Consider the following 9,179-nt stretch of genomic DNA (forward strand, 5'->3'; position numbering starts at 1 on the left):
AGCCATTACTCTTAATGAGATGCACCAGTACTTTTTAGTGGATAAGAAAAATTTCCCAGTTTTAGCGAGAAAATGGCTTTTATCAGAATGGAGCTCCATAATATGATGCCACCAAGGGCCCTTTTATGTGATATTATCTTGTTCTGTATTTTTAACATGTATTTTATGTAGACGAATGTTTTAAATGGTATGTTTTAATGTGTTGCTTAATATGTTTTAATGTACTGTTTTTAACAATTGCAAAAACGTCTATGTAAATATGTGTTGGACAAATAAAAACGCCCCCCATATGGAGGGCTTGTCAACTTAAAAAAAAAAAAATCTGTTCTTATCAGTTTAATATCTGATACGTCCCCTATCTGGGGACCATATATTAAATGGATTTTTAGAACAGGGAGCTGGAAAAAGAGCTTGCTCTGTCCACTCCACGCATTGACCTGGTATTGCAGTACCTCCAGGACCGGTGCACCCCCTTTCCTACAACCGTTTCCAAAAGCAGAAAAAACAAAACCGACGAGCAAGAGGTGCAGCGCAGCTGTGGCTTCTTCTGCTGCTGCTAACAAACCAGCACTTTGACTGACACTCAGCCCGTCTGCTGCCGTGGAGCTCGCAACATTGTATCCACTGTGCACAGCACAGGTACAACTGGAAGCAAAACAACACACAGCAGTTCATATGCCAGCCGCACTCTATAGTTCGTACCTACCGCTGCGCTAATAGCCAAGTTGGAAACATCGGGCAGGCACAGCGTATCCTGGCAGCCTGCCTCTGTATGCTCCACGTATTCGGGTCATGGGTGTATGTGCAGGGGGTGCGGTCGCACCTGGGGCCCGGAGCCCTAGGGGGCCCATAAAGTCTCTCTTCCCCACATTGTAAACCAATGCTATCAATGAAGCTTTATAGTTTGAGGGCCCAGTCCCAGACTTTGTACTGGGGCCCCGCAGCTTCAAGTTACACCTCCGGATCAGGATAATGCTAGGCCATTCCAACCAGCCTGTGTGAGTGACCTGCAGTCGCTGGTAGTCGAAAAGCGGCCGGCCCCGGATGTGTGCTTCAGAGTGGACAGACAGCAGTGGACCCCCAATCACACAGGCCCGAGGCTTGCTATGCGGCACGGAATACCTCATTGGACTGCAGCGCTCCATGCGGGCTGAGATACACGCTCCACGTGGGATGGGCAGTATTCCGTCCATGAGGATCCAGGCCAACGCTTACAGATGGAGCAACACCCGGGGAGCAAAGAACTCCAACGAACGGCCGTCTACTTTAAAAGGATGTATTGCTTTATTCAATGCATGGACACAGAAACAGTTCAACCGCTCGCTAAAGACCGCAGTCAATACAGTAAAGAGAGAAATGTGTCTGTTTAATGTAAACTTGCACGGAGCTCGTTTGTGAGCCACTGACTGAATGAATGCTGCCGCTGCTGCATGTCTGAAACGTGGTCTGACGTTACATGCACCAGCAGGGATAAGGCCTTGCCTATAAGCATTCCCCAGCTGGCAAAAACGGAACCTCCCTGCCTATTCCTCACCGTGGAAGAACGGAACCTACCTTTTTTTAAAAAAAAAAGAAAGCCACAGCAGCAGCCAACTCGATTTTGGTAGGCCGCTGTCTCCCCCTTGTGTGCTGCATTAAAAATGCACTCCGCTAAAAATAACTGATCCACGAAATAGAGCGTAGGGAGAGAATGAGGCTTCTAGATGAGCCGTCAGGCTATGATAAATTGTATCACACCTGGGCGATATGGATAGATGCCCGGAGCTCACCCCTATTTACTAGGTGGTTACAGACAGGGACATGTGAGTAACACGTTTAAACCACAATCGTAAAGAGAAACAGCAATCCCGGAGCGCCCCCCCCCTCCCCCTTTTTGTTTTATTTTCTCTTTCTCCCGTGTCATAGATACCTACCCTCCCTTACCGCTCCCCCCCCCTTCCCCTGTTTGTAGACCTTATAAAATATCACAGACAAACATTATATAGTTCAACTCGAAATTTATTTATTAAGTTTCATTGTCAAAGTTATTTTTACATTGCTTTGAGATAAGGCAAAAGTTTCCCCCCCCTCCATGAAACCAATAAAACCTATATTGAATAAAATAAAAATGATGCAGTTGCCGGTAGTTCAGCAGTTGCCGGTAGTTCAGCAGTTGCCGGTAGTTCAGCAGTTGCCGGTAGTTCAGCAGTTGCCGGAAGTTCTGCAGTTGCCGGAAGTTCTGCAGTTGCCGGAAGTTCTGCAGTTGCCGGTAGTTCTGCAGCTTCTTGGTAGAGATAAAGACCATCTCCCGTCTCCCAGCTGCAGCAGAGACTGACTGAAATCGCTGCCAAGCCCGCTATTTATGCTTCTAAATTGATGACATCACAATGGAGTGACATCAGCCTGCCATACACCTGGCTCATGACATCACAAGGGAGTGACATCATCAGCATTCCAAACACCTGGCTCATTTGCATACAGTATGTATGTATGACATCACAAGGGAGTGACATCATCAGCATTCCAAATACCTGGCTCATTTGCATACAGTATGTATGCATGTATGTGTCTATCTATCCTATCCTATCCTATCTAATCTATCTTTATTAATTACGTAGAATATAGATATGGATTATTTCTGAATTATAGATTTTGTAGATATAGATTAAAGATAGATTTACGATTGTGTGTGTGTGTGATAGAGATATATATATATATATATATATATATATATATATATATATATATATGTAAAAAAAATATAAAATCTGTAGTTATGTATGTATGGCGGGAAAAAAAGGCCTGCTGTATGTTTTTAAGTTCTTCGGATAACCATGCCATTCTATTATTCTCCTTACTAGGGTCTACTAATGCCGGCCCAGGGAAAGGCAATAAAGCCCTATGGGGCCGAAGCCAATTTCCCTCATTTCAGGTAAAAAGTTTCCATCCGTCCCCACTCGAAATGCGGCCGGCCGAAGAGATCCCTCCAACCGACCGGCCGACGCACCTTCAGAGACAAACTAGTGCTTGCTTCTAGTGTCATCGCCGGCTTAACCATCCTGGGTAGGGAGGTGACGAGTCCTGCAGCAGCAGCAGCAGCAGGCTCTGCAAGCCTAGGATGCGTGAGCACGGTGCAAGAGGAAGGACTGAGGGGGGAGGGCGCGGTTGAGAAGGCGTGGGGCGGGGCTATGTAAAGTTTTACTAGCTCTCCCAGCTGCCTGGGTGCATTGTGGGTGCGCCCAGAGTGCTGGCTGAGCGTGTTGCCTCAAGCCTTGGAAGTGGAGTTGGGCGGGCCGGGCTACAGGTGAAACCCATTTCGGGTTATCGCTTCTCGGCCTTTTGGCTAAGATCAAGTGTACCTGGTACAGGCGGTCTTAGTCAGAAGGTAACTCGGGTACCCCTCTCCTCTGCCTGGCGGGATCGCCCACTCCGGTGGGCTTCACCCGCCTGCTGCTATCGGGGAGAGGGATTAGTCCCAGGGTAAACGGGTTGCGATCCCCCTGCCTCTTCTGGTCTCCGGGCCAGGAGAGGGCGCTTATTTATTGTCTATCACAAAGCGGCTTTGTGATTGTACCACCTCTTAAAAAATGGGCGAGGGCCCACACGATATACCGGCTTATGCGCGGATTAAGAACACGATACGTGTCTCTTTCTTGGACAGTGCGGACACACGTGGCTTGAAGTATGTGGTCGAGGACGTGCTTAAAGGGGCGTTTAACGTGCAGAAACGCGAAATACTAGCAATACAAGATTACCCCAAGCGTCGGATCTATGACGTGACTTTTACTGAAAACGGCATTTTTCGTGATTTGGTGGCAGCGATTCCGGAAAAAAAAGATCCGAGGCTTGAGGGTGTCTTGCTAGTCGAGCACGTCCTTGACATCACTAAACTCGTGGTGATTAAGATGTATTCTCCCTACATTGATGTGAAAGAGGTCGAGGACTTTCTGCTACGTTATTTCAAATCTGTCAGATGTACGGGAAAGATTATGAACGAGTTTGGTATCTGGACCTCAAAATGGCGTTTCCAAGCCACGTGTGTAAGTGACCCCAGCGGGCCCGGGGGAGTGATCTTACCGCCCGCGCGTTTTAAATTAGGAAAAGTGAATGGCGACCTATACTATGCGGGAATGCCTGACTACTGCAGGATTTGTATGAAATACGGTCACCAAAAAGAGTCTTGCGCAAGTACATGTAAAAAATGTGGGGGCACAGACCATGAGACAAGTCAATGCAAGAAAGGAAAAGGGTGCTATTTTTGCGGCGGTGTTGGTCACCTCTACACGTCTTGTCCCCACAGAGCGCAGAAGGCGGAGCAGCAAGGGCGACCCGGACCGAAGGAGCAGCCAGGGCAGCCAGAGAACCAAAAAGCGCCCCCCCAGGGAGAGGAACCTGAAGAGATGGAGGTTTCGGGTGGACCCCCTCAGAAGGCAGGTATGGAGCAGCGGAGCATCAAGAGGAGGGTGAGTGACCGGCGGACAGGCTCTCCCTCCCGGGAAACCGGTGGAGGTAGCAGAGCCGAGAAAGCCGGTCCAGGCCCTCCCACGATGCCCGCTCAAGCGGTGCCCGAGGCGGAGGACCCGGGGGGCACGGCGGCAGCTACAACAAAAAGGAGGAAAGGCTCGGGCGGAAGGCTATATTCGGAGGTGGTGCAGGGGGGAACGCCGGAAATCCCAACAGGGATGGCGAGCCCGGAGGAAGTACCCCCTGCTGAGCCATCCCGGAAGGCCCCTCCCCCTCCCAGCCAGGAGGGGGCGCAGGGAGCCACCTCCGAGACTACAGAGTCAAGAACGAGCCAAGTACCCACCCCTGCAGAGGGGAACGAGATGGACACGGGAGCTGGCCTGCTAGCCCCCTTGGGAAATCCGGAAGCATTTGAATCGATATGGGACCTCACACAGATCCCTCTCTCGGGCACCGTTGGGGGTCCACTAAGTGAGGTAGGTTCCTCTCCAGCGTCCCCGTTCACGATAGATTCGGACGCGGGGGGGTGTGAGAGTGCCAGCGAGGTCTTTGGCTTGCCCGGAGACTTCTAAGAAGAAGACCCACACATATTCCTAGTCTCCAATGGCTGCTCTATCGGGACTCACTTTTAATGTCAGGAGCATCGAGAACCACGTGAGGAGGGTCGCCCTCTTCAGCTATCTGACTATATTCGCTGCCTCCGTCTTCTTCCTGCAGGAGTGCGGGATCCCGCATAGAGCCCAATATAAAAAATACCAAGATGACTGGGTACATGGACCGTCGGTCTGGTCCGGCTCTAACGAGACCAGATCGGCGGGGGTCGCCATTCTTTTTAAAGGAAACGTTTTAATTGATACTATTAACGAAATTTTACCAGGCAGAATTTTATTGGTCAAAGCTTTTATTAACGGAGTAAAGTGGCAGTTTTTAAACTTTTACGGATCAGCAGATAAGAATGAACGTGCAGAAATGCTAGAGATTTTACCCCTTTTTATTAGTGATTCTGATCCTCTTATTTTAGCGGGGGATTTTAATTGCATTTTAAAGGGGGAACGCCGGCTTTCCAGCTCAGTAAGTAGAAACTACGATAAGACCTCTGCTATGCTAAATAACGTGATTTTAGACCAGAAACTTACTGATGCTTATAAAAAATGTAATCCCAATGCCACAGAGGAAGCCGGCGTCACCTGGAGCAATAAGATCTGCAGCTCCAGGATTGATTTTATGTTCTGTTCTTATCAAGTACTGCCTTTTAGATGTGATTCTTTTACCAACGTGTTTTCTGACCATAAGCTTTTATATTTTAAAGTTGATTCAGTTTTAAAGAGAAAATCCGGTAAGAATGCCTGGAAATTTAATGTGTCCCTTTTAGAAGATCCGCAGGTTTTATCCGATTTTATCACTTTTTATAGAAACTGCAGACGAGTGAAAGATCCCAACACTCCCACCAGCCAGTGGTGGGAGAAGATGAAGCTAAAAATTAAATCATTTTTTATCAAGGTTGGGATCACCAAAGCTAAAGAAAAACGGACATTTTATGCAAATTTGAATACTCGTCTGCAGACCCTGTATAAGTTCCGGCAACATGATATAGAGGTGGACCACGAGATCATCGAGGTGAAGAAAGAGATCGCCCGGTGCCTGGAGCAGAGAGGAAAAGAAATTATATTTCGATCAAAAGTGAAACATCTGGAAGAAAATGAAACCTGCTCCAGGTACTTCTTCAAGAAGATAAGAGACAAGCGGACAGTCCTCGATGATCTCGGTGGCACCAAGGACATACAGGGTATTTTAAAGAAAGTGTATGAGTTTTATGCGGATCTTTTTAATACTAAACCTGTTGACAGTGATTTTATGAACGACTCGTTGAAGGAGATCACTGACGTTTTAGATCCTGGTTCTCGTGAGATTTTACTAAGGGATATCACAGAACAGGAGATTTTAGAGACTATTAAGAGTTTTAAACCAGGTAAGGTGCCTGGGCCCGATGGTATACCCATAGAGTTTTATGTCACCTTTTTTGGTATTTTTAAGGATGACCTTTTCTCCCTTTTTACTGAGGTTTTTATGTCTAAAGCCCTCCCGGGGTCCTGGAGGAAGGGTGACGTGTCTCTTTTATACAAGAAAGGAGACAAGACGGACATCAAGAACTGGAGACCGATCACCCTTCTGAACAGCGACTACAAAATAATGGCAAAAATATGCGCAAACAGACTCAAGACCGTAGCAAGTAAAATTGTACACCCCAACCAGGTCTGTGGGGTGCCCGGGAGGAGCATATGGGAGAATCTTAACCTGATTAAAGATGTTATTAGTGACACAAAATCAAGACGAGGTCAAATGGCTATTTTAACTATCGACTTTGAGAAAGCCTTTGACCGCGTGTCACATTTTTATCTTTTTAAGGTTTTAGAGAGAATGGGTATACCGGAAGGTTTTTTATTGTCTTTAAAAGCGTTTTACGAGAATTGCACAAGCAAAATTTTAGTAAATGGTTTTAAGACACAGGAAGTGCTTTTAAACTCCGGGGTGAAGCAGGGGTGTCCCTTGTCCCCACTACTTTTTATATGCGCACTAGAGCCTCTTTTATGTACAATCCGACGTGACAAGCTGATCCGAGGGATCCCCCTGCCCGGCGGGGGGGGGATCGAGGCTAAAGTAGTGGGGTACATGGACGATGTGGCAATTCTTGGAAGGGACACCCTGTCGATCCAGAGAGCAACTAGACAAATTGAGTTTTATTGCTGCGCCTCGGGTTTTAAGGTAAATTTTAATAAAAGCAGTATTTTAAATATCGGGGACCTGCCATTATCAGATGTCCCCATTCCTGTGTCTGAATCTGTGCAAATTTTAGGTGTCTCCTTCAACGAGGAAAACAGAGGTCTTAATAGTTGGGACTTGGTGGCACAAAAAATAAACAAGAAAATATGTATGTGGAATATGAGAAGGTTGACCATGGAGGGGAGGGTTTTAATCATAAAAATGGTGATTTTACCGATTTTATTGTATTTAAGCCTAGTGTTCCCCCCTCCTGGTAGAGTTTTTAACAAAATTGTAAAAGCTGTTTTTACCTTCTTCTGGAGCTCCAAAATGGAAAAACTAAAAAGAGAAATAGTGATGAAGCCAAAAATAATGGGTGGTAAAGACTTCCCCGATCTGAAAGCCTTTTTATATATAAAGTATTTTAGCATGTGCCTAGGCGCACTTTTTAAAAACCACGCATGGTCTTATTTTTTACGCTACAACACAGGTTATTTTATGAGGCGGAACGGATGGTTCAAAACGGTTTTAAACTCCCCTTATTCTTTTAATCTGTCTAAAGACTATACGATTTTAGAGAAAATTGTGGTTTTATACGATTTTACTGGAAAAAGTGCACAGGTTTTAATGAATAGCAAACTAATGATAAAGAGTTTTAAGGAAAGTAGCTTTTATGTCCAAGTCAGTAATTTTAATGAAAGTAAAACAAAAGAAACATGGAAAATGATAAATAACTATATTTTTAACCCACAGAAGGATCTGGCCTGGAGCTGTATACACGACTGTCTTCCATGCCGGGCATTCCAGCATCGTAGAGGACTGACCAACACCGCCGCATGCCCAAGACCCGGATGTGGAGAAGAGGAAACAACGCAGCATCTGATATGGACTTGCTTTTTAACCAAAAGGATATGGACTAAGTTTTTACCCTTGCTTAAAAGAATAACAGGACTAAAGAAACTAACACTGGAAGGAATACTATATGGATGTCTGGAATGCCCCACACGGACTCAGAGAATTATGGCATGGAAGATGGTCAACTCGGTGAAGGCAGCTCTGTGGAAATCCAGAAATATTTTAGTTTTTAAGCACGAGGTTTTATCGGTTAAAGATATTTTATCCATTGCTCTTAATGATTTGTACGAATATTACATTGTGGACAGGAAAAACTTTCCTATTTTATCGAGAAAATGGCTGATCGGGGAATGGAGCTCCATCATATAGTGCCACCAAGTGCCCTTTTATGTGGTTTTTAATGTGAATTTTAACAACATGTAATATAGGTAGACAATTTTTGGAATGTTTTATATGGTATGTTTTAATATGTTATACAATGTGTTTTTAATGTACTATATGAGCATTTTAATATGTCTGAAAATATGTTGTTAAAATAAAAATACCCCTCGGGGTTTGTCAACTTAAAAAAAAAAAAATCTGTTCTTATCAGTTTAATATCTGATACGTCCCCTATCTGGGGACCATATATTAAATGGATTTTTAGAACAGGGAGCTGGAAAAAGAGCTTGCTCTGTCCACTCCACGCATTGACCTGGTATTGCAGTACCTCCAGGACCGGTGCACCCCCTTTCCTACAACCGTTTCCAAAAGCAGAAAAAACAAAACCGACGAGCAAGAGGTGCAGCGCAGCTGTGGCTTCTTCTGCTGCTGCTAACAAACCAGCACTTTGACTGACACTCAGCCCGTCTGCTGCCGTGGAGCTCGCAACATTGTATCCACTGTGCACAGCACAGGTACAACTGGAAGCAAAACAACACACAGCAGTTCATATGCCAGCCGCACTCTATAGTTCGTACCTACCGCTGCGCTAATAGCCAAGTTGGAAACATCGGGCAGGCACAGCGTATCCTGGCAGCCTGCCTCTGTATGCTCCACGTATTCAGGTCATGGGTGTATGTGCAGGGGGTGCGGTCGCACCTGGGGCCCGGAGCCCTAGGGGGCCCATAAAGTCTCTCTTC

General features: G+C 45.9%; 1 non-coding gene and 1 pseudogene across 1 annotated transcript; both read left to right on the top strand.

The window, feature by feature from the left end:
- The first annotated feature begins 293 nt into the window (after positions 1-293).
- LOC136574064 (U2 spliceosomal RNA) lies at positions 294-474 on the top strand (annotated as a pseudogene).
- Positions 475-8,599: 8,125 nt separating this feature from the next.
- On the top strand, positions 8,600-8,789 carry LOC136573872 (U2 spliceosomal RNA). The gene has a single exon (XR_010786088.1). It is a non-coding gene; the product is annotated as a U2 spliceosomal RNA (small nuclear RNA).
- Positions 8,790-9,179: the final 390 nt, after the last annotated feature.

This window comes from Eleutherodactylus coqui, chromosome 7 (assembly GCF_035609145.1).
Source record: "Eleutherodactylus coqui strain aEleCoq1 chromosome 7, aEleCoq1.hap1, whole genome shotgun sequence".
NCBI classification, from domain to species: Eukaryota; Metazoa; Chordata; class Amphibia; order Anura; family Eleutherodactylidae; genus Eleutherodactylus; species Eleutherodactylus coqui.